At 43.4% G+C, this 24,772-nt stretch overlaps 1 protein-coding gene across 5 annotated transcripts in view; it reads left to right on the forward strand.

Moving 5' to 3' along the window:
* Positions 1 to 21,117: 21,117 nt before the first annotated feature.
* AGTPBP1 (ATP/GTP binding carboxypeptidase 1) overlaps positions 21,118 to 24,772 on the forward strand; it is a 142,608-nt gene continuing 138,953 nt past the window's right edge. For all 5 annotated transcript variants that reach the window (XM_021064641.2, XM_005656805.4, XM_005656806.4 and 2 more), the window contains exon 1: positions 21,118 to 21,319. The gene's annotated coding sequence lies outside the window, so the exon portion shown is untranslated. The remainder of the gene's footprint in view (positions 21,320 to 24,772) is intronic.

Below are 24,772 nucleotides of genomic sequence, written 5' to 3' on the forward strand. Positions count from 1 at the left end.
TACTAGAATAACTTTGTATGGTGACATGGTAACTAGACGTTGTGACCATTTCAAAAATGTATAAAAATATCAAATCATTATGATGTACATCTGAAACTAATATGATATTGTAGGTCAATTACACTTCAGTAAAAAAAAAAAAAACAACCTCATACTTAAAGAAAATATTAGGAAGATGAGGGCAATAGTAAGCCTCAACTGGGGGGGGGGGAGGAGGAGAATTAAAAACCTAAGAAGGAAGTGCAGCAGCACTGACGCTTGGTTTGAAGACTTCTGTCATATTTGACTTCCTCTTTTCTGTGGTCTATTTTCTTTACTCCCTCATGAGAATTTTATTTGTGCTAGTTGCTCTCCATTCCATTCAACTGCACAAGATCCATTCTCTTACCTTTCTCCATGCTCTTGGAGGCTACCTCCAGGGACAGTGCCACCCACGCTGCTCCACAAACTGAATTCTGGTTAGGTTTTTGCCAGGATTAACCCCATCATTTCTTCCCTCCTGGGGCACTGGGGTTTTGGCACTGGCAGCACCCTTCTGAGGCTCTAGCTCTTGCATGACAGCCCCTGGTCTCCAGCTCTGCTCTCCTTAAGCTCTGATGACCTTATTTCCTCCCCTTGTCCCTTCAGGCCCAGGCATGGGTAGTGGATTCCCGCCATGGCAAGCTCTAGATGCCCCAGCTTCTCTTGCTTGGCCTTTTCATGAAGGAACTCTTTAAATAGCCCCTTCATTAAAAGCTCAGTTAAAACAGCTGAATCTAATTTCTTTCCAGGACCAGGACCAACATAGCTCACCTTAATGATGTAGTATTTTTGACACTAGACTTTTTTTTTCTTTTTTGGTAGTTTGATTTACACCACTTACTCAAAGTTGGAGCCAAATAAATTAAGTCAACGAATAATTATTGAGCAATTACTATGTGCCAAAATCAGCTTTTACAATGGTGACTGAGACAGCTATTCTCTCTGCCCTCCTGGGACAGTCTACTGGGGGAGGAAGACGATAGAGCAAGATCCTTTGAGTCACAAATGATGGAAAAGCTGAGCCCAACCTGATTCACGCCAAAAGGGGAATTTATTGACTCATTAAAAAAAAAAAAATCTAGAAGTCAGGCTTGCTTCCTATGAAGATTTTTTTTTTTTTTTTTTTTTTTATGGTCTTTTCCAGGGCTGTACCCGTGGTATATGGAGGTTCCCAGGCTAGGGGTCTAATCAGAGCTGTAGCCGCCGGCCTATGCCACAGCCACAGCCACAGCCACAGCAATGCCAGATCCGAGCCACATCTGCAACCTACACCACAGCTCACGGCAACGCCAGATCCATAACCCACTGAGCAAGGCCAGGGATCAAACCCGCAACCTCATGGTTCATAGTCGGATTCATTAACCACTGAGCCATGACAGGAACTCCTCCTACGAAGTTTTATCTAGGATCTCAAGCAATGTCCACCAAACCCTATTTCTCTTATGCTCTTGGTTCTGCTTTCCATGTGTGGGCTCAGTCCTTAAACGAGGTTTTCCCTTGGTGAAGCAAATGTGCTACAACTGAGAGTCCTAGAATATAATTCTGTTGCTTCTCATTGGCAGATTGGGAATGAGATGCTGTATTGGCTCAGCTGGAGATATCTAGCCTATTTTATTTTCTTTTATATTTAATACGTATTACTATTATTACTACTAAATGCAAAAAGCTTTGTTGTTTCCATCTGGTCTATGGTTTGGGAGGGAGAGGGCTTCAGGTGGTTAAAAAGGTGCTTAGCAGCTGCAGAGAAGAGCCTCAGGCAGAAGCCCTGACACCAGAGGAGCGGCTCAAAAGCTTCTGGGCTCCAGAGCCTCCTAGTCATGCCGAAGGGTGAGCCTTTTGAAGAGATACCCGCGCAGCCTGCTGGTGGAGGCTAGTCACGTGGTCGCCTATCTTCTTGATGAGTTTCACCGGCTCATCTAGCAGGAGGCTGTCCAGGAAGTCACAGAGATGGGGGGGTCTCTGCCGGCAGAACCCAGGGCATTCAGATCCAAAAGGGCCTGGTTCAGGTTTTTTTCTCTCTGAGCACAGGGGCTTCCATCGCACCCTGAGTTTTACCCTACTCACCTTGGGATGGCTCCTGCAGTCCTGGAGGAGGGCGGCGCTGTAGCGGCTGGGTTTGCGTTTTCAAGAGCTGCTCAGGGCCCTTGCTCTTCCCCACCAATTCACTGAAAAAGTGGCCCACGGCCCCCTAGAGCCACAGTGTTGTGGAGGTCAAAATAGAAGCTGAGATAGATAAGTGCAGGGGGCCTGAGATGCGGGTTGACCAGGTGGTTAACTGAGGCTTCCACCTCCATGGAATAGTTCTGATGAATCTGGGAGCTCATGGTTGGTTGGCAATAAAGAATTAGGCTCAAATATGGTGTTAGCTCATTCCTGAGGCTGAGGATAGCTGAGTGGTTGGTTCCACAAGGTGGAGATGGGATAAAAAGTTGGAGGGTGGAGAAGGGGGGAGTTCCTGAGTCTTTGCATCCAAATGCCAATGAGGCAAGAGATAGAGCCGCAGGCGGGACCAAGCAGGCGCCCTGCTTCGGAACCATTATTGGAACCTGGAGTGGACTCTAATTTTGAAGCCCAATGCTGTCAGTAGAGAAGTGCTTTTCCTAGAGGAAAACTGCAGTACTGTTTCCAGAAGAAAGAAGCCCCTAAAACAGCAATGTAGTCCTGTTTTATAGCACAGGGAACTATGTCCAATCTCTCATGATAGAACATGATGGAAGATAATATGAGAAAAAGAATATATGTGTGTGTGTGTATATATATATATATACATGGCTGGGTCACTGCTGTATAGTAGAAATTGACACACTGTAAATCAACTACACTTTAATAAAAAAATTTTTAAAAAGAAACCCCCAAGACATTAGATATTCACGGATAAAGATAAACAATGATATATCCTGGTAAATAAATTAAAGCCGATCAATATAAAAAAAAATCAAAATTGCTTTTTGCTTTTTTTTTTTTAAGCAATGCCTCTTTCTGGATTAACCCATATCTGATTTTATTGCACCTGTAGGGGCTCAGTCCCCCCATATGTGGACAACATTCCACCTCTAATTCTTTTTTTTTTCTTTTTAGGGCCGCACCTGCAACATATGGAAGTTTCCGGGCTAGAGGTCACACTGGAGCTGCAGCTCACGGCAATGCCAGATCCCTAACCCACTGAGTGAGGCCAAGAATCGAACCTGCATCTTCATGGATGCTAGTCAGGTTTGTTACCTCGGAGCCACTGTGGGAACTCCTCCCACCTCTAATTCTGCCTCCAGGCTTTCTTGGCACAATTTCTTTGGGAGTTTGCTCTGCCAGGTACAGGACAAACCACAAGTATGCACCAGAAGCAGCCCTTAACCAATACAGAAGTAGAAGTTGGTGGATAAAGGCCCCAGGCTCCAACCCTTCGGAGAAGAATTCCGAAGCACATTCTATATGGTGCACCACAGGGCTCTTAGGGGGAGGGAGCCCGGGTTGCCCATAACCGTGCCTAACCAATAAGTGGGTCCTTTATTGGATTTTCCTCCTTCCCTATCTCATTCTTCTCCACTCCCTCATTCATGCTGCCAGGAATCCCTTCCTAAGTCCTTGGCTCAGTCTCTGCCCAGAAGACATCGGCGTGAACCCAGCTGAGACCTGAAAGCTGGGGAGAGTAAGCCCTGCAGAAAGCCAGGGGGGAAACTGTGGGTTTCAAAAGAATAAGAACGCTCCCATCAAATAGGAAAAACATGTCAATTTTAGGCCACAGGGGAGAGCAATGAAAGGTAAAAATGAAATCAGATTTAAAGAAAGTAACACTGTATTTTTCCTATAGTTTTATATTAATAAGCATTCCTACAATTATTTGCATGTTTATAAACATAATTTGTCTTGCAAATAAATGTAACGTGTATAATTACTAAAGTTGGTGAGCTTTGTTTCTTCCCATGCCCTGCAAATCTTTTGAAGCTGATATTGTTAAATTAAATTAAACTCAGCAAATTGACATTGAGTATGTGCTATATCCAAAGCACTTTGCTAAATGCTGTAAGACAAATTATCCTTGCTCAAGGGGCCCTCAGAGCCCAGTAGAGGCAACAAATATACATATATGGCAAGCTTGAGATTTATCGAGGGAACTGCAGGATTACAGGTATCATCCTAGTACCTGTGGCCTCTTAATAAAGGTCATCTATGCATCTTTTACTGAGCATATACCTTAGATCTGCATGAGGGGCTGTTTTTATTATTATTGTTGTTATTATTCATGTGCAAAAATTATTAATGTGTCTCCAAAGTCTAACTCTACTTTTTTTGGTCTTTTGTCTCTTTAGGGCCACACCCATGACATATGGAAGTTCCCAGGTTAGGGGTCAAATTGGAGCTACAGCCACAGCAACTTGGGATCCGAGCTGCATCTGCCACCTACACCACAGTTCATATCAATGCCGTATCCTTAACCCAGTGAGTGAGGCCAGGAATCAAACCTTTATCCTCACGGATACTAGTCGCGATGGCTTACTGCTGAGCCACAATGGGAACTCCAAAGGCCAACTCTTCTTAACTCCCTACAAATTCTCTACCTTTGCTTGTAAGCATCTTTAAAGTATTTCCGAGACTCCCCAAAGAAAACCCTCATCTGCTGTTTTTCATGGGCTCCCACGCATATTGCCTGAGGGTTTTGGAAGCTCTCCCTCTGGGAAATGCAAATGCTAGTCACAGAATGTGAGCTCTGGAAGGAAACAATGTTTTCTAGTGTTTTCCAGAGAAATTGATATATATACCATATACCAAGAAAAATGGATGGAGAGGTTTGCATCTGGAAGTGACAGACTCAGACTCAGGGGCTCCAGCCACCCTAGAGGCCTTAGGGTTCAACACCTCTGCATGCTAGTGTGGCTAGGCGGGGCCAGCCAGATGACTGTCAGCTTGCCTGTAAGCTGTTCTGGTCACGTTGGTTTGGAAATACTACTTCAGAGATTGTTTAGCTCCATTTGCTTTTTTTTCAAGCCCTTCAGTTTTACTTTTTTATTTTTATTTTGCTTTTTAGGGCCACCTGTGGCATATGGAAGTTCCCAGGCTAGGGGTCAAATCAGAGCTGCAGCTGCCAGCCTACACTACAGCCACAGCAATGCCAGATCTGAGTATCTGTGACCTACACCACAGCTCATGGCAATGCCGGATCCTTAACCCACTGAGCCAGGCCAGGGATCGAACCTGCATCCTTATGGATACTAGTCAGGTTCGTAACCTGCTGAGCCACTATGGGAACTCGCCTTCAGTTTTAGAAAAGAGAGAACCAAGGAGAGGTTGGCATGGCTTATCCAAGGGCACACACTGAACTGGAGTTTCTCCCGCTGACCCTGTTTAGAGATGGCTCCTTTTTCACACTTAAGGTCCTTTCACAGTGCTTGTAGCCAGTTCAGGGAGAGGAGAGCATACAGTGGGGAGCCCAGCAGAGCTGGGGATAGGAAGCAGTAACCAAGTTCCTGGCAAGTGACATGCAGAGACACAGGATGTGGGACAGAGCGTCCCTTGAGTTTCTGGGAGCATATCCTGGATGGGTTTGAGTGCTGAACAAGTGAATTTTGATGATTCTCCCAAAATAACTTTCCTTTAGAGCTAAAGATATCCAGGCAGGCTCAAGGTTACACAAGCCTTTTTCCCACAGCAGTCTGCTAATTGAATTAAGCCCTTCTTGGCACCAAAGGAGTCTCCCAAACCCTGACCGGAAGGATCGATTTTGCACATATAATGACTCGACTTGCCAGTTGCTTTCGGCTGCCTGCCTCAGCTCAGATTTCTCCTTTAGCCACTGTCTCTGTTCATCTTCCTGTAATCGTACTCATACCTGATCTCATTACACGCTGGTGACTACCGTTCATGCTTGCCACCCATTCAGAGAGCAAAGGGCTCTGCATGGGGCTGGAACATCTCCGTGGTATTCTCATCCACGTTTCAGTTTCAGCTGCAATGCTGATGGAACTGAAGGGACTTCACTTAGGAAAGGCAAGGCTGCGTTTTGTGTTTCAGAATCATGCATGTGCTAGAATCAAAGCCAAGAAGAAAAGGAAAATCTTAGAATTATGGTCTGTCTTTGAGTAATTCACCTCCCATTAATGTGGGCTTTGACTCCCTTTCAAAGCTCCCTCTGCTTCACTCTGCCCAGAGCCTACACATGGCATTCGTCCAAGCTTTGAAATTTTCTCCCATTCCTTTATGGTGATCTGGCCTGTTTTCTTCTCATTAAATTCATCAATACCTAAAAATTGTATTTCTAACTGCTAAGACCTCTCCCTCATAAGTTAAATATTTCATAGCTCTGAGTTCCTCTGGAGGCTTAGAATTTACCTCAAAGGAGTGACCTCCCCAGGCTGAGAATTTCAGGTAATTTGATGAACCTGCAGGTGGAGATATTTGGGGTAGGCAGTTACTTTGTTTTCTTTACTTGACATCAGCCAGCCACTTACGCACACTAATGCTGCCTAAAAGGTGAAGAGAAATATTTTACAGTGTTTGCTATTCTGCATAGGATGGTGAGATTACACGATTGTGCAAAAAACTAAACCAGGAGTTATTTATCCTGGAAAACCAAACTGGTCAAGCAGGTCCTCAGCATGAAAGCAGAACATATGGATAATAACCAGTAAGGGGGACTAACTCAATCATCTGGTCAGGTCCAATTCTTCTGTGGCCACGTGAATATAGGATTTATTAAAAAATTGCCCATCTTGGAGTTCCCATCGTGGCTTAGCAGGTTAAGAACCTGACATAGTGAGGATGTGGCTTCAATCCCTGGCCTTGCTCAGTGGGTTAAGGATCTGGTGTTGCTGTTAAAAAACAAAAAATTGTCCAGCTTGGAGCTCTTTCTGTGGTGCAATGGCTTAAGAGCCCTACTGCAGAAGCTCAGGTAGCTGCAGAGACATGGGTTTGACCCCCGGCCTGGCTCAGTGTGTTAAAACAATCCGGTGCTGCTGCAGCTGCAGAGTGGGTTGCAGCTGTGGCTCAGATTTAATCCCTAGCCCAGGAACTTTCATATGCTGTGGGTGCAGCCATAAAAAAAAAAAAAATTGTCCATCTCACTTCCAGGAATAAAGTATAGCATGAGTCATAAGGGAGGAAAAAGTTCTATAAATATGAAAACATCACCAGGCCAAAGTTTTGGCTATAATTTGTCAGAATCACTGCTGTCAATAAATAGTGAAACTTTCAGAATTTGGTTGTCATCTGAATAAAGCCAGTAAGAATGAACACATGGCAAGTAGATTTACTTTTTGACAAAACAATCCAAAAATGGTTTGTTGATGTGTGATTGTTTAGAGATTCAGGAAAGCCCTAAATTTTATAAAGCAGATCTACACCTATCATCAAGACAGGAACATCATCAAAGAAAGCTATCACCTACTAAACTCTCTCACAGCCCAGATGTGTGAACAAAAAGAGAAGAAACAGCAGGTGGTGTTTTGCGTGGAGCACACATACAGCCATGTTCTGTCAGAGCTGGCAATACAGATTTTACAGAACTGATGGTTAAATATTGAGGGAAATTCTGTTGGTCACTTGAAATCAGTCACAGTGGGGGTATTTACACCACAGAAATTGGCAGTTGCTAAAGACCAGGGATTTTTGTTTGCTGATTTTGTTTAGTTTTCAGAGAGTGGGCTTACCTGTCCGTTGCTATCTACTGGAGGCAGAAAGAGTCTATGTCTAGAAAACATATATTTCCATCTCTCAGAGAGGTGTGTGTTGTGTGGAACTGGTAAAGCTCTTCAGATGTTTCCCAGAACCTGGAGGGCAGATTCCTCCAAGTCTCTTTCCTTCAGGTCTATGCTCACTAAGCAACCCTCTGTTCATTTATTTGGTACCAGAAGATAAATTGGTGTTAGATGGTACTCCTTCAAGTCCTGGGGGTTCTGAGGAACTGTCTTAAGGGACAGCTGAGGAAGGGAGGAGAAAGATCACATGAGGCTGAGCAGTCCTTTCCTTTGTCTTCAACCAGAACATTCATCTTCTCTGTTTTACATATTGGTCATATGCACGAAAGCACACACACCAACCCAAAATAAAACACTTGCTTGGAGAAAGCATGCCACTGCTAAAAAAAAAAAAAAAAAAAAATTGAAAATAGTGGGCCAGAGCTCTTTGTTCACCAGAAAAACATACCCCTTATTAAAGTTAACTCATTTTTCTAGGTATAATTTGGCCACTTGCAAGTTTAGTGAAACTCAGTCTCCCTTATTTTTCTTTTTAGAGCTGCACCTGCAGCACATGGAGGTTCCCAGACTAGGGGTAGAATCGGAGCTGCAGCTGCTGGCCTACACCACAGCCACACCCACACCAGATCCAGGCTGGATTTGTGACTTATGCCACAGCTCAGAATAATGCCAGATCCTTAACCCACTAAGCGAGGCCTGGGGTGGGGCCCGCATCCTCATGGACACTAGTGGGTCTTGCTACTGCTAAGCCACACTGGGAACTTCCTCAATTAGTCTCCTATTCACTGATCACATTGGGATGTACTGACTGAAAGTTCCAATTTCTTGACTAGATGTGTTAAAGACCAGACTCATCCATGAGGAACTGATCTGTGATTTCCATCAGGTGGTCAGCATGCTCTCTTCTGCTAGCCCTCTTTTACATGGAGTGACTGGGAAACTTTATCTTTGCTACAGGGAAATTGGAAAATGAGTCCATGGGGTGAGCTGAGTTCAAGTCAAGGGCAGTTCTGGTCTCTTAAAATGGCCCCTTGGAGCTCCCTGGTGGTGCAGTGTGTTAAGGATCTGGTATTGTTATGACTGTGGTGTGAATTTGATCCCTGGCCCAGGAACTTCTGCATGCCATAGGTGCAGCCAAAAAAGATAAACAAATAAATAAAATGACTTCTCTTCTAATTACAGTGTGACTTAATGTCCCTTAAAATTTTTAGAAAATTACAAAAGCAAAAAGAAGAAAATGAAAATCACTTTATTCACCACCCAAAGATGGTCACTATTCCTTACAGTGGGTATTCTAGCTGTTTGTACAAACATACATGTTCACTCACATACACATGACTTTTTATTATTATTATTATATTATTATTATTTTGCTTTTTAGGGCCACACCTGCAGCATATGGAGGTTCCCAGGCTAGGGGTCCAATAGGAGCTACGGCTGCCAGCCTACACCGAAGCCACAGCAATGCCAAATCCTTAACCCACTGAGCAAGGCCAGGGATTGAACCTGCAACCTCATGGCTCCTAGTCTGATTAGTTTCCGCTGCACCACGACGGGAACTACCATGACTTTTTTTTAAAGAGGAGTTTTTATTTTTATTTTTTTTCGAGTTTCTTTTTTCTTTTTTTTTTTTTTTTTTGTCTTTTTGTCTTTTGTCTTTTGTTGTTGTTGTTGCTGTTTCTTGGGCCGCTCCTGCGGCATATGGAGGTTCCCAGGCCAGGGGTTGAATCGGAGCTGTAGCCACTGGCCTACGCCAGAGCCACAGCAACGCGGGATCCGAGCCACATCTGCAACCTACACCACAGCTCATGGCAACGCCGGATCGTTAACCCACTGAGCAAGGGCAGGGACCGAACCCGCAACCTCATGGTTCCTAGTCGGATTCGTTAACCACTGCGCCACGACGGGAACTCCTCTTTTTTCATTTTTTTAAATTACTCAAATGAATTTATCACATCTGTAGTTGTATGATGATCATAACAATCTGATTTCACAGGATTTCCATCCCACAGCCCAAGCACATCCCCCCACCCCCCAAACTGTCTCCTCCATAGACCATAAGTTTTTCTTTTTTTTTTTTGTCTTTTTGCTATTTCTTTGGGCCACTCCCGCGGCATATGGATGTTCCCAGGCTAGGGGTCTAATTGGAGCTGTAGCCACTGGCCTACGCCAGAGCCACAGCAACGCGGGATCGGAGCCGTGTCTGCAACCTACACCACAGCTCACGGCAATGCTGGATCCTTAACCCACTGAGCAAGGGCAGGGACCGAACCTGCAACCTCATGGTTCCTAGTTGGATTTGTTAACCACTGCGCCACGACGGGAACTCACCATAAGTTTTTCAATGTCTGTGAGTCAGCATCTGTTCTGCAAAGAAGTTCTGTCTGTCCTTTTTTCAGATTCCACATGTCAGTAAAAGCATTTGATGTTGGTGTCTCATTGTATGGCTGACTTCACTTAGCATGATAGTTTCTAGGTCCATCCATGTTGCAAAAAATGCTGGTATTTCGTTCTTTTTAATGGCTGAGTAATATTCCATTGTGTATATGTACCACATCTTCTGGATCCTAAAGAGGAGTTTTTAAACTTCATGCTTGTCACTTGATTGGTTCTCATCACTGCTTCTGCAACTGTAATACATGTGTACAGCTTGATCTATGAAAGGCCTCCTCTCTATAAAATTCTAAGTAAAATGTAGGAGTTCCTCAGTGGCCTAGTCATTAAGGATCTGCCACTGTTACAGCTATGGTGAGGTTTCAGTCCCTGGTCGGGAAACTTCCACATGCCGTGGGCATGGCCCCTCAAGAAAGTAATATAAAAGCTTCAAGTTGAAAAAAATCAAGCAGTGGTTTTAGTAGATACTATATGTATGAAGTATAATCTCAAAGCATAATATGATGTTCAATAAATAAACCTGTCTTCCTTCCAAAGTCTACCAGTTCTCCCCAGAGGCAAGCACTGTTATCAGTTTCTTGCTTGTTTTAGAGATACTCTGAGCCCAGGCCAGTGTATCTGTAAAGTGTAACAGCTAATTTAAGGTTATTGCTTTACACATGGAAGTAGAGCTCAAACATTTCCAATCTATTAAAATCTTTTTTAAAAAGTGTTTTGTTTCATGTTTATGCATTATTTTCCTTTACGGCTAGAGAACACCTCTCATCTATGGTTACTACTATTGTCATCATCTTCAGCAAACATGATTAAGCCTCCATTGTATGCAGATTAGTGTAAGAGTACCTTCATTTAGAGAATGAATTATCCTGACTTTGGGGGTTGTTAAGATGATACTTGCATAATAATGGCTTAACTCCAATTCAGAAGTAAAAAAACAAAAAACAAAAAACAAACCAAAAAAAACCCCACATCAACATTTTCTGTCTCAAAAGCCCAAAAGAAAAAAAAAAAATCCCCAGCACAATCGCATTTAGAGTTAAGGTTATGCGAGTTTAGGAAGAACGGTGTAGATACAGCAGTTCCCATTACTTATGTATAGTCAATGTGGAGGTGGTATTAGTTTTCTTTTGCTGCTGTCACAACCTACCACAACCATAATGGCTTAGAATAACACACACATTATATCACAGTTCTGTAGATTAGATGTCAGACATAGGTCTTACTGGGCTAAAATGAAAACTTTGACCAGGCTGCATTTCCTTCTAAAGGCTCCAGGGGGATTTTCTTGCCTTGCCTTTTTCAACCTCTTGGAGGCCACTCCATTTCTTGGCTTATGGCCTCCTTTTTCCACCGTCAAAGCCAGAAGTGTTGCATTGAAAGGCCAGTCGAATGAAAATCCCTCTCGTCCTGACTCGGAAGAGGCGACACCCCAAATCACTCACGAGAAGTGGTCTTGATGCAAACAGCAAGAGGATTTTTATTCCGAGCGCGCTGGGGCCCACAGTCGTACGCCACGCAGGGGTAGAGGACTGCGGCCCCGAGTGTGGAGTCGGGACAGCTTTTATGGGGTTCACAACAAAGCCCGCGCTTTTACGAACTAATCATTTTAAAATATCGCAAACCAGTCAATTCAAAACTTCGAGAGCCCGCGCTTTGTGGACCAATTAATTTTAAGTTGTTCTGGAGTTACATGTTTGTGCCTGTCTCTGGGTGGGGGAGACATATTGTCACCAAGATATATTTATCAGGATTTTCAACATTTTGTGGCACGCCCGATCTTACTGGGGTCGGTTAGGCGATTGACTTCTCCTCTTTTTATCTTATGCAAGCAGGTTTACAGAAGCCAAACAAGCAGTTAGGAGCAGTTTCAAGAAGTTTCAAGCATAGAGGCACATTCTCAGGGGCCTGTTTTTCCCCTTCCACAAAGTTTTGTACAGAGCAGAAAGCAAGCCCTAAAACAGCAAAAAGTATGATCTTTTACCTATAGGGAACAGGGTCTGGAATTCGAGGGCATTTAGAGCTTCTTATTAACTTCCTGGGTTCTGGGAGAGTCAGGTTGCATTTTCATCCTTTCAGCATCTCCCTGATCTTTCTTCTGTATTCATTTCTTCTGACCACAGCCGGAAAGACTCTCTGCTTTTAAGGTCTCCTGTGATTAAACTGGGCCCAGATAATTCAGAATAATCCAGATAATCCAGAATAATTTTCCTATTTCAAGGTCCTTGAGTTAACAAAATCTGCAAAGTCTCTTTGCCAAATAAGGCAATATGTTCACAGGTTCTGGGGATTAGGATGTGGGTATCTTTGGGGAGGGGGCATTATTCTGCCTACCATGGGGATGAAGAGAAATGAATTCCCAAAGGAAAGAAGCACTCCTACTATACTGTTCTGTGTTATGCGGGGTTCTTGGGAAAATCCCCAAATGTAGCCTGAATTGGCTGGTTCTAGCCAAGTAGCAAATTTTCATTTCTTATAGAAACAATATACTAGCATATCATGACCACTGTTCATAAGCAAGACAGGCCAGAGTCACTGATATTTATAGGCAGCCTGTAAGATATTTTCATGACTCATTGAGTGATATCCACTAATCCTTTGGTTAAAAATTTGTCTTATTTATGAATCGTGTTTCCTTACTTTTTCAACATCCATTTCTCAATACACAGTCAAGGTAGGTAAGCTTGTCACTTTGAATCTTTTTTTTGCTTTTTAGGGCTGCACCCTGCAGCATATGGAAGTTCCCAGGCTAGGGGTTGAATCGGAGCTACAGCTGCTAGCCTACATCATAGCCATAGCAATGCCAGATCTGAGCCGCGTCTGCAACCTACACCACAGTTCATGGCAATGCCGGGTCCTTAATCCACTGAGCAAGGCCCAGGATTGAACCACATCCTCATGGATACTAGTCAGATTCGTTCCCACTGTACCACAACAGGAACTCCCAATGTCACTTTGAATCTTAACGTAAAAAGAAATTGTAAAAATATTTTTACCCGTGTCCTAGAATTAAACCTCGTTGTCGCAATTTCTCAGGGAGGAATCACAAGTTCTTTGGCAATGGAAGATTCCTATCTATAAGAGGAAGACCAAAAGCACTACAGATGATACTTAGATATTTTGGGTACCTTGTATATAAGACCAGTTGAGGAAGAACAAAAAATCAAACTTGGTTTACAGATGGGCAATATGTACAATATGCTGGCACCATTCGAAAATGAGACAGCTGCAGTATTGCAGCCCATGCAGGGGGCGCCCTGCAGGACAAAGGTAAAGGAAAAGCCTTCCCACGGGCAGAATTTTGACTGATAGATTTGGTTGTCTGTGTCTAGAGTGAGGGGTGGACCGAAGTATGGATCTATCCTGTTTTGGGGCAGTTGCCGATTGTTGGGCTGGTGAATTTGGAGACTTGGAAGAAATAGGACTGAGAGATTGGTGACAAGCAGGTTTAGAGAGGAGGTGATGTGGAAGGACCTCCATGAATAGGCACAAACTGTGAAGGTATTTGTGTTCCACATGAAAGCCCACCTGAGCGCATCTACTGCAATGAGGGTTAATCATCGGATGGACACAATGATGCTCTGAGATGTCAGTCACTTTCCCTAGTGGACCCCTGAGCAAAGTGGCTGCCGTGACTGGGATGGAGGCTACACGTGGGCTCAGTACCATGGACTTCTGCTAATGAAGCCCGACTTGGCTAACACTCCTTCTGAGTGCCTAACCTACAGATGGCAAAGGCCACCATCACGTCCCATTGGGTGGCTTCTCCAACACATGACACCCAGCAGCCAGCAGTTGGCACCCCTTCACACAGTGAGCTACCTTCCCATAAACAGCTTTATCCAGCACCCTAGATGATGGATTTCCAGCACTTTCCAAAGGACAGGTTTTCAGTAAGTTCGGCCAGCACAGTGCCACACAGACCTCCATCATCTCTGTGAGTCACTGCTGTGTTCTCTCCAAGATCCAGATCTTGAACCTGGGGACTGATACACATAGAGAATAAATAAACCCTTTTATTAACTTGATTGATTTTTGTCCTGAAATTTTCATCTCATTGTGATCAGAGGAATCAAAGGCTAGTCTAGCCCTGCGATTATAAAGATATACTCACATTTCAAATACCTTAAAATAGGAACTAAGGTTTCTTCAGTAATTCATAAAAATTTTCTTATTTTTACACCTAAGATAATTCTGCATGACTTTATTTTGAAATTTAAAAATCCAAATCTTTCATATTTGCATTAATTTGTTTTCTTTTATGATTTTTATGTTTTCCATTAGAGTTGATTTATCATGTTCTGTCAATTTCTACCATACAGCAAAGGGACCCATACATATACATATATATATTCTTCTTCTCACATTATCCTCCATCATGTTCCCTCACAAGTGACTAGATATAGTTCCCAGTGCTACACATCACGATCTCATTGCTTATCCATTCCAAGTGCAAGAGTTTGCATCTATTAACCCCAGACTCCCAGTCCATCCCACTCCCCTCTTCTCCCCCTTGACAACCACAAGTCTGTTCTCCAAGTCCATGAGTCTCTTTTCTGTAGAAAGGTTCATTTGTGCCATATATTAGATTCCAGACAGAAGTGATATCATATGGTATTTACCTTTCTCTTTCGGATTGACTTCATTTCGTATGAGGGTCTCTAGTTCCATCCACGTTGCTACAGATGGCACTATTTTGTTCTTTTTTATGGCCGAATAGTATTCCATTGTGTATATATACCCCATCTTCTTAATCCATTCATCTGTTGATGGACATTTAGGTTGTTTCCATATCTTGGCTATTGTGAAGAGTGCTGCAATGAACATGCGGTTGTGTGACCTATCTTTTTCAAGGAAAGTTTTATCAGGATATATGCCCAAGAGTGGAACTCTTGTTTTAAAAGGTGTTGTCTACAAAGTCAATTGTGACAGAAGAGAGTAATGTATGAATGAGACTTTCCAACGCTTGCCTTTGGTTTCAGGCAAAGGCTCTTGGTGTTTGTGTTCTGTGGCTGCTTTAAAGCTCAAAAAACAATAATTCCCTTTGTAGGGGCCTTATGATTTATAACCTGCCTTTATACACGTACTATAACTGTGAATCTAATCAGCAACTTCCAAAATTAGTTGTGACAATTTAAATAATGTAATCTCTGTTAGAATATCATATTTTTATTGTAGAAAGTTTAACAACCACTGAGGGAAAAAAAGAATAAATTTTAAATAATCTATGATTCCATGATCAAGGGATAACTTGTGAAAAACTCTAATGTTTCAGTCTTACTTTTATACATATAAAGATAGACCGGTTTTTTATAAAAATGGAATTATGTTGCACATAATCTGCTAATTTATATAACAATGTATCATGAATAGGTGTTTATGTTATTAAGTGTACTCCTCTTTTTTTTTTTTTTTTTTTTTTGGTCTTTTTGCCTTTTCTAGGGCAGCTCCCTAGCAGGTTCCCAGGCTAGGGGTCGATTGGAGCTGTGGTTGCCAGCCTACGCCAGAGCCACAGCAACACGGCATCCGAGATGTGTCTGCAACCTACACCACAGCTCACGGCAACGCCAGATCCTTAACCCACTGAACAAGGGCAGGGATCGAACCTGCAACCTCATGGTTCCTAGTCGGATTCGTTAACCACTGAGCCATGATAGGAACTCCTAAATGTACTCCTCTTAAACCATGATCTTTTTTTTTTTTTTTTTGTCTTTTGTTGTTGCTATTTCTTTGGGCCGCTCCCGCGGCATATGGAGATTCCCAGGCTAGGGGTTGAATCGGAGCTGTAGCCACCGGCCTACGCCAGAGCCACAGCAACGCGGGATCCGAGCCGCGTCTGCGACCTACACCACAGCTCACGGCAACGCCGGATCGTTAACCCACTGAGCAAGGGCAGGGACTGAACCCGCAATCTCATGGTTCCTAGTCGGATTCGTTAACCACTGCGCCACGACGGGAACTCCTTAAACCATGATCTTAATCCTTTTGTAACTGGACCTCTTGAAGAATCCAATGAAAGTTATACTCCCTAAGCCCTGGAAGAAGCAGCTATGCAAATACACAAAGAAAATTTATCACTTAATGAATAGAACAGGAGCTAGGATTTGTGGGATTTTAAGTTTATAACATTTTGTAGACCCTCTCTTTTTATGTTTGTTTATTTTCAATTTTATTTTTTCTTAGATCCCATGCTTACTTTTAAAACATTTAAACAGTGCAGAATATATAAAGTTGCAGTGCCTACCCAAACCTTGCCCCAAGTAATTCTAGCAACTAGAATAGTATTTTCTCTTGTAGAACCCTGTTTATGAGACTATAAATGCATAATAATTTCTATAGTGTTGATTTTTAAAAAATACAAATTACATCATGCAATCCATACAGTTCAACAACTTGCCTTTCTCCTTTCATGTCAGAAATTGAAGGATTTCTTAAATATGAGAGAGTGAATTTAATTTTGACTCCACATTTCATGGAATAGGTTTTTTTTGGGGGGGGGTGTTTGTTTGCTTGCTTTTTTTTTTTTTTTTTTTTTGCTTTTTAGGTCTGCACCTGAGGCACATGGAAGTTCCTAGGCTAGGGGCTGAATCAGAGCTACAGCTGCCAGCCTCCGCCACAGACACAGCAACTTGGGATCCAAGCCACGTCTGCAACCTACACCACAGCTTATGGCAATGCTGGATCCCTGACTCATTTAGTGAGGCCAGGGATCAAACCTGCATCCTCACGGATACTAGTCAAATTCATTTCCACTGAGCCACAATGGGAACTTCTCATTTCTAAATTTCAATCTAATCAATGATTAGCTGTTACAAAAACTATTTCTTAAATGTTTTCAAATCAGGTAATTATCAGTTTTTTGAAAATGCTAAACAGTGTTATCAAATAGAAAAAAAGAGTCCTTTTAGTGTTTGTGATTTCTGTTAAAAAATTTATTAGTTTGGTTATTAAGAAAAAAAAGGAAACAAAACACTTGTCTACATTGTAAGATTGAGAAACTGCCCTGAAAACGATGGGAAATTCCCTTTTTTACACTGCAGGGAGACCTCTAAAAGGAAAAACATGAAATTATATATAAATGTGAATATTTATTTAGAAGGATAAATCACAATTATCTTGCTGGAGAGATGGAGATTCAGGTCCTTTTTATTTTTTATTTTATTTATTTTTTGCATTTTAGGGCCGCATGAGCAGCATACAGGCTAGGGGTTGATCAGAGCTACAACTGCCAGCCTATACCACAGCGACAGCAACGAGGGATCTGACCTATGTCTGCAAATTATGCCACAGCTCATGGCAATGCTGGATGCTTAACCTGCTGAGTGAGGCCAGGGATCAAACCCGCATCCTCATGGATACTAGTTGGGTTTGTTACCAATTAGCCACAAGGGGAACTCCAGGTCTTTTTATTTTTTTGTTGAACCTGGGCCATAGCAGCAACCTGAGCCACCGTAGTGACAATGTTGGATCCTTAACCCACTGAGCCACCAGGGAACTCCTTCAAGTCTTTTTTCTTTTTTCTTTTTTTTTAATGGCTGCACCTGAGGCATATGGCAGTTTCCAGGTTAGGAAACCAAATGGAGCTACAGCTGCTGGCCTAGGCCACAGCCTCGGCAGCACTGGATCTGAGCCGCATCTGCAACTTACACTGCAGGTAACAGCAATGCCAGATCCTGAGCGAGGCCAGGGACTGAACCTGTATCTTCACAGAGTCTACATCCAGTTCTTAACCCCCTGAGCCACTACAGGAACTCCTTCAAGTCCTCTTTAAATGAGTCTGTTCAGGAAATACACAAGACATGATCCTTAGAAATGCTTCCTGATTGCAACCTGGCTTCCCCTTCATATCTAGAAAATTCTTTAACTCTTAGCAACTCAGCACTCATAGGATCCTGCACAAGTGAAGGGCTGAGGGAGCCCTCTTCACTGCTCACTCCATTAGCCTCAAGGTGAATCCACAGCAGTTCATGAATTACACCTGTTGGGCTGCAGGTTAAAAACTCCTGCTCCATCACATCATTTTAAATGGCTTGCTTGTGATCTCCTGCATGGATGTACAGTAATGTGTTTAACCAAGTGCCCTCTCTGGAATACTTACGATTGTTCATAACACCACTCTGGGATAAACATGCTTACAGCTAAATTGCTGCCATGTCCCTAGTTATTTCCTTAACTAGGAAATATTTAAACTACTAAATATTAAATATCCTAGTTAACTATTTCCTTAGGATAAATCCCTGTTACATGTCAAATTTCAAATGTTAGGGGTATGCCAAATTTTCAAATGTTAGATTTGGCAGGACTATTTAAGGTCTATGTCACAAGTGAAGAGATTGCAGTGGTTTAATGGTTTACAGATGTGGATTTTTTTTTTTAACCTGTGTCTGTAGCAGGCAGAAGGTCCCAGGCCAGGGATCGAACCTGTGCCATAGTAGTAACAGCCACAGCAGTGACAATACTGGATCCTTATCCTGCTGAGCTACCAGGGAACTCTATGAATTTTTAAACTCAGCTTTTCTGGCCCTCATTCATATATCACTGAGTCTACCACATGACTACTGAAAGCCATTTGTCACTGTAAAACGTTCTGCCCCTAGAACCACTGCATTGGGTGAAATGTTGAGTTTTCTTCCTGCCATTTCCCAGCCTTGTCACCTTTGTTTAGGTGCAGCTCAGGTTTTCTTACTGCCCTCTGCTCCATGGTAAACTTTTTAGTTCAACACATAACAGCTGTTAGGTGTTTTGTTGAGCATTATCAGGTGTTTAACCCCTTAGCCAATTTTAGGAGGATTTTATCTGGCACATAAGGGATGCCTAATATACTGATGAGTGTTGAATGGGGTTGAGTAGTTACAACAATCCCACGGAGGTTACAACTCCAGAGGACTGGTTGTGTTTCAGAAACTTCATGATCAAGCTTGTGTATCTAACATTTATGGTTCCAGAGGGGAGTGGCCCTAGACTTTTGAGGTCCACCATTATTCCAAAACTTTTAGCTATACAGTTTTGTAATAAAGTTTGCTACATTTTTGTATGCTTCTCTACTAAAGGTATGGAGGTAAGGAAATCAGTAAAAGAGGAGAAAGAGATAGTTGGGCTCCAGTGCTCACTGTTCTTTCCCAAATTAGTACAAAGTTAAAATAAGCAAACATTTATTGAGTGCCTGCAAGGCACGGGCTAGACTGATTTGAAGAATTTCAGTTCAATGAATATCATTTTATGGTCAGACTCTGATCTATATCACACAATTAATTACGTTGAGTTTTATATACCATAATAAGGCATGTTGAGAAAGCTGAGGAACCAACAGGGATTGGTTCTGCTTTTTACTTAGTTGTGTGGTTTAATTTACTGGGTCTGTGTCCTGGCCATCAAATCACACTAACAATACTTTATTAAAGTGAAATGCAAATTCTACACATTCACATTTATATCTATACCTTTCTGTATTACAGGTTAATATACTTAAGAAGATGCTTTATTTATTTATTTGTCTTTTTGGGGTAGCACCTGGGGCATATAGAGATTCCCAGGCTAGGGGTCAAATCGGAGCTGTAGCTGCTGGCCTACGCCACAGCTCATGGCAATGACGGATCCTTAACCCCTTGAGCAAGATCAGGGATCAAACCCGCAACCTCATGGTTCCTAGTCGGATTCATTTCCCCTGCGCCACGATAGGAACTCCCAGGAAGATGCTTTTTGATTAAAGTTTCATATGTGTCACATATATTTAAATTCTATAAAATGTTAAATGTTTTTAGATAATTAAGTGTTCTCAGACAATGCTTTCTAGACTGGATGGCTTGGGGTGGTAATTGTTCTAAAATTATTTAAAATGCTATAACCTACCTTTTGGTGCTCCTAATCAGGGAAACTATGGCATTTATAAAATGGCAGTTTCTTGTTCATCGTAGTAAAGACATCTGCCAAGGGCAAACTGCAGGCAGCACAGATGCTGCACCTTGGATTACCTTTGAAATGACCTTCGCACCTGCATAAGTTCTTTTAAATATGATGATAAGAAAATGAAACAAAAACCTCACAGCTCTCAATTTATTTCCCTATCCAGCTGTAATAATTTTACATTTCTTACCAGCTACTATAAACAGCAGCAAACGTGACCTATGCTCTGGAAAAAAAAAAGTAAATGTCAGTGTTTATTAAGAATACGTTATAATGTGTTCACATGCAGTCGAAACAGAAGAGAGTGAGTGTATCGGTATTTTATCTCTCTGACACATTATTTTGGCTCAGAGAAAACATTCCATCTTTGTCTTTAGTGGCTCATTCAGCATTACCATTTTTTTGTGACTATATGTACGCACGTTACAAAAAAAGCAAAAATTAAATCAGCATGAAATTTTGTTCCTTGCAGCACTAGGTATCTGATTTATTGAGGTATGACCACAAGGTAGAATTTCATTGTGTTCTGGGAGCCTGGCTGTGAGAGCTGATAGTCTTCACCCTATTAAGGACTCTCCCTGAGGTCAGTAAAAGGCTCTGTTCTACTGCGGTCCCCAAGGTCCAATGCCACCCCGGTACCACGTGCGTCGGAGAGTTAACAGCCACTGGTGTGGTGCTGCCAAAAGCCTCATAAGACTGTCGGGGTGGCTCCAGCTTAGTTCTAGGAAAAGGCGGAGGCTCTAATTGAGAGAGCAGAGCAAGGTGACTTACAGGACGCGGGCAGCCGCCGGGAGACCCATTTGGTCGGGTAGGGCGGCAGCTGCAGTGGACGACAGCCAGCGCCGCGAACAGCCGGGCTCCAGGATCCCGACCGCGTTTTCCCGGCTTCCAAACAACCGCGTTCGCCCCGCCCTCTCCTTTGCGCGCGCTCCCAGCTTCCCCACGCGCGCTCCCCGGGCCCCCGCCGCTTCTGCCCGCGCGTGACCCGCCCTCCCCGCCGGCGCGCGCCCATCTTGCACGCGCGCCCCGCGCTCCCTCCTGCCCGGCGCGCGCGAGCCGGCTGGCCTAGCAGTGCGGTGGGCGGGGCGCCGCGCTGACGTTGCCCGGGATGCGGGCAGGTTCCGCCGCCGCCGCCGCCGCCGCCGCCGCCACTGCTGCAGCCGCCTCCTCCTCGCCTGCCACCGGGGTTTGTATGAAAACACCCGGCGGCGGGCGGCGAGGAATCCGTCGTGAGCCGGGAGAGCAGCCGCAAGTGCTGCTGACGCCGAACTGGGTGCTGCGGCTCTGCCTGGTCCCTGCCAGCGCCCCATCCTGAGCCGGTGAGCGCCGCTCCGCTGTCCGCGCGTCCGGGCCAGCAGCCCCTCGCCCGCGACTTGCCCGGCTGCCCGCCACCCCTCTGCTCTCTCCGGCCGCGGCATCCTGGGGGCGGGAGAAGCCAGGGAGGAGCGGCCCTGAGCCCGCCGTGGTCTGTGCCCTGCCACCCCTCCGCCCCTTACCTGACAGGTTGTGTAACCCGTGTCTTTCGGGGGTGGACCCGGTCTTGAAGGGAAACGCCTGATGGATGGGGGCTTTGGCCGGTGTCTGGAAAACGTCCCACCCCGCCCCCACCCACGGACACTGGGAAGCCCCCGCCCCGGTCGCCCCCTTCCCGGTCGCCGCGGAGGATTCCTGGCGCGGTCTCCGAGCACAGGCGGCCACCCGTCCTGCCACCCCTTTCTCTCGGGCCCCAAGCGCCGGTGGCCTCGGTACAGCGCGGAGCAGAGCGGAGGGGCGGCGGGCCGGGGCCGGGCGCGCGCCCAGCCTCCCCACCCACCCCAGCACCCACCCTAGCTCTCACCCTCTAGGTGCGCTAGGCTTTCAGGTGGGATGTGGCGTTGGCGAGGCTTACTTCCTCTCAATGGGTGGCTTGACCTGAAGTGTCTTCTCTGCTTACAACTTGTCGCCTTGTGGGTTTGATTTGAACCTGAATCATCGCCCTAGATGACAGTGCAGTGTTTCCCTCCAGCCTTCCTTCCTGAGTTGCGGGTTCTTTATTGCAAGTATTCAGGGCCTCTTGCAACCCAGCGCAAAGGCTTGCGGAGCCCTATGGTGTGGTTTCCCTCCTGTACCTTTAAGTTTCTTAAAGTGCCAGTACGGTTTTGAATCGGTTAGTTTCCTTTCCTGGGCATTTTACTCATTATAGAATGGAGTTATAAAACATTGATGCAGAATGGCTTTTATACTTAAAGCCCATTTCTCGTTTTAAGATAGAGTCCTCAAGAGCCTGCAGGTGCACTGTTGATGACCTAATATGTTGTAAGATCCGGTAGAAATTTTCTTTGGCGGTATTACTTCTTTGTGGGTGTTTTTTTTTTTTTCCCCCCAGGTATTCACAATTATGGCAGAGTTTATGATGCACGACAGTTTATAGTTAGCAAGGACTTTAGCAGTCTTCTGGATCACTTATTTTCCTTTACCATTTATGTCCTCATTGGAATCTTTATATAAATGGAGTTATGTCTTTCTTTGTTAACCTCTGAATTCGTCTTATAAGTTGTCTTTTTTTCTTAATTCCCTGAGAAAGTCAGAAAGTTATTTTTGTAATGTATTGTGGAATGTTTTCAGTTCAGTAGGCCAAAAAAGTAGTAGTTTATTTAAGGCACCTTAAATGGTACATATTTTAAAACATGTGCCAAGTGTTCATCGAAACCAAGCAGAACCCTGAAAGCTCTATCAGCATTTTCTTGTGTAGTTACTGTGAGATAGTCAGCAGTGCCTTATCCACTTTTTCTCATTCTTAAGGCGGAGTTGTAACACGACTTGTTCTGTTTCCCATTAACGCTTTGGTTGAGCTAATTTCTACAATGAAGTTATAGGTTTATTTTTAATGAGCTCAAAGCTCTGCCTTGAATTGCTTCAACACATGTTCAGAATTGCAGTCTCACTCTGAACCCTGAAATGAAGGACATAGATGTGGAGCTAACCTTGCAATTAGCCACATCGCAAAACATTTTAAACATGTCGTGTAATTTAAACCTTTGTAAAAGCAGTTTTTATAAAGCATTTTCAATGGGCTTGAATTGAGACGTTATTCTCTTAGGAATAGTCTGGCTAGACTCTTACATAATCATGGTTTTATCTTCAGTAGCAGAAGGAAAAGGGGTCCAGGATTTGTGGAATTATTTAATTTTATTATAGTCTATGTTTTGAACTTAAAATCCCCTCCACAGTTTCACCTTCCAATATCTACTTTTCTTGCTTGAAGTCCCCTAATACTTGAAAGTTGAGCAGCGCATGGGTAGTAATGGATGAACCCTCCAGAGGGCTCTCTGCAAATTGGGAGCTTCTCTTGGGCAGTAGGTCTTAGTAAGAACAACAGAAATTGTCTAGAGTGCACATGGGACTTAAACTTTATGTATTATTGTTGATTATTGTGCCTATGTGTACTTTAGCACAGTGGCTAAGGAGTTGGTTCTCAGAACCAGGCAGGCTGGATTTCAATCCTGGTTTTGCTTTGGGCGATTATTTATCTTTGTGCTTCAGTTTCCTCCATTCCAAAATTGGGGGTAATGGTGTATCCTCTTAAGATGATCTTCAATAGTGAACGAGTTAATACATGTGGAGTGTTTAGCCCACAGTGCCTGGCACATAGTAAGTGCTCAGTAAATATCATTACTGTTAGTGTTTTTCCTCAGTGCAAGGGATCCAGTAAGCTGAAAAGGGGCTTTGGGCTGATTGAGCACTGCTTCCAGATTAATTCCACTCTGACCTGTTTGCTCTTTTGGGGCTAAGTGAGAGCTTACTTTCACTGTCCTGCCTTGGAAGCATGTAATTTAGTTTAAAATAGAACAGCTAGACCCTGAGCTGGGTGCCCTGAGATGCTGCCGAAGAGTGGCTGAAGTATCCCCGTTTGTCCCCTTCTGACAGAACCTTGGATTGGCTCCCTCATGGTGGTGGTGGCTGCTATTTTAATCATCTGTTTTTGAGTTTATGATTGCCTGTTTCTTTGGCTGTCATGTGCAGCTATCAAAAATGTCATCTACCAGACTATTAATGAGTATATTTATATGTTTCTGATCAAGATACTGCATGAAATTTCCAGGATATACAAAATCATTTTCATTTAAGCATTATTTTTTTTCTGTACTGATGTCATATAGAATGAGGTTAATTTTGATTTGCCATTGTGTTCCTCTTCAGTTTTGATGTAATTTTCCTAGGAAAATTAAAAAAAAATTTAATGTACTTTTGTCCATTTTGGTTTGCAGGGATCTTCTGTTAATTACTCTGTTCATTAAATCAGATATTTCCAAATGTTTGGTCTCAGGACCTTTTTATAATCTTAAAAAAATTATTGAGTACCACAAAGAGCTTTTGTGGATTATATCTATATTATATTATAAATTAAAACAAAAATTTTTATTAATTCACTTAAAATAGTCATTATAAACCCATTACATATTAATATAAACATTTTTAGTGGAAGATGACTGTTTTTCAAGAACAAAAAAAAAATAGAAGATGCATTGTTTTAGATATTTTTAAATCTCTAGTGTCTGGTTTAATAGAAACAGCAGTGGAGTTCCCATCGTGGCTCAGCAGAAAAGAATCTGATTAGCATCCACGAGGATGCAGGTTCAATCCCTGGCCTCACTCAGTGGGTTAAGGATCCAGCGTTGCTGTGGCTGTGGCATAGGCCCGTGGCTACAGCTCTGACTGGACCCCTAGCCTGGGAACCTCTATATGCCAAGGGTGCTGCCCTCAAAAGACAAGGAAAAAAAAAAAAGGAAAAG

Source organism: Sus scrofa, chromosome 10 (assembly GCF_054392235.1).
Source record: "Sus scrofa isolate SSC_HxYL_T2T_F1_AM1 chromosome 10, Sscrofa_HxYL_maternal_Yorkshire_Landrace_v2.0, whole genome shotgun sequence".
NCBI classification, from domain to species: domain Eukaryota; kingdom Metazoa; phylum Chordata; class Mammalia; order Artiodactyla; family Suidae; genus Sus; species Sus scrofa.